Below are 1,262 nucleotides of genomic sequence, written 5' to 3' on the forward strand. Positions count from 1 at the left end.
TCAGTTGTCAGTTGCCCCATCTGGTTCAGCAGGGGTCCAATGTTGTCCTTGCTTTTCCTCTGGCTCCCCACATCTGAAAAAGGACTTTTTATTGTCCTTGATGCTCAAAGCTAGTTGGAGTTTAGTTGCAGCCTTGGCTTTCCTGGTTTGCTCCCTTCAGGACTGGACCACTGCAAAATAATCCTCTTTGGAGGTGAATCCCATCCTTTGTAGGCTTTTCTTTTTAGCCTTAGGAGGTCTGCTAGATCCCTGGAGAGCCAGGGGGGCTGCTGTGCCCTCTTGCTGCCTTTCCTGCGAGATGGAATAGACTTAGCTTGTGCATTGAGGATTGATCCCTTGAGGAGCAACCACTCTTCTTGAACTCCCCTCTCCCTGGGGTCATGGTCCCTTAGGGCCTGACTGACAAGCCTCCTGACCTTCTTAAAGTTGGCTTTTCTGAAGTCAAGGTCTTCCGTGTTGCTGACTGACTTGCCAGCTTTATGGCGAATGGTGAAGGTAATCAGCTCATGGTCGCTGTCACCCAGCTTCCCATCGGTCACTAGGTCACCAATTTTATGTCATCCCCAGTAGCCAGTACCAGGTCGAGCAGCAGTTTGCCTTTTGTTGGCCCATAGACTTCCTGAGTCAGGTAGAAGTCATCCATTCATGAGAGGAAGCTTTGAGACTGCTCGTACTTTGGTGAGTGATCCTCCCACAAGATGTCCAGGTAACTGAAGTCACACATGACAACCATGGTCCTGGAGCATGTGGCCTCAACCAGTTCCTGGGCAAACTCCTAGTCAGTCTCAGGGCTTTGGGTGGGAGGTCTGTGGTAGACTCCCACCTTTGTGTCCTCTGTGCCATGTTCCCCACAAATTTTAACCCAGAGGGTCTCCAGTCCTCCACCCTGGTCACCAATATCAGCTTGCAGGGACATGTAGCTTTCCTTAACATAGAGAGCTACACCCCCGCCCCTTTTATCTACACGATCCCTCCTGTACAGGGTATAGGCATCTATACCCGAGGTCCAGTCATGGGTGGAGTCCCACCAGGTCTCCGTTATCCCTATGACATCATAATTATTTGCATTGAGCAGGAGGACAAGCTCTTCTTGCTTATTCCCCAAGCTCCTGGCATTTGTGCACAAGCAGGCAAGTGTCCCCTTGGGGACTCTTGCCTTGCCCACACATTGTACCAGGGCTGGGGCAAGGGTGAGCTCCCTTAAGTGCCTTGGCCCACTGGCTTTGCAAGGGTTCTTCAGCAGGCCAGCAGTGGTGGTAGAC

This window comes from Crocodylus porosus, unplaced genomic scaffold (genome assembly GCF_001723895.1).
Source record: "Crocodylus porosus isolate Cpor-Errol unplaced genomic scaffold, CroPor_comp1, whole genome shotgun sequence".
Lineage (NCBI taxonomy): Eukaryota > Metazoa > Chordata > Crocodylia > Crocodylidae > Crocodylus > Crocodylus porosus.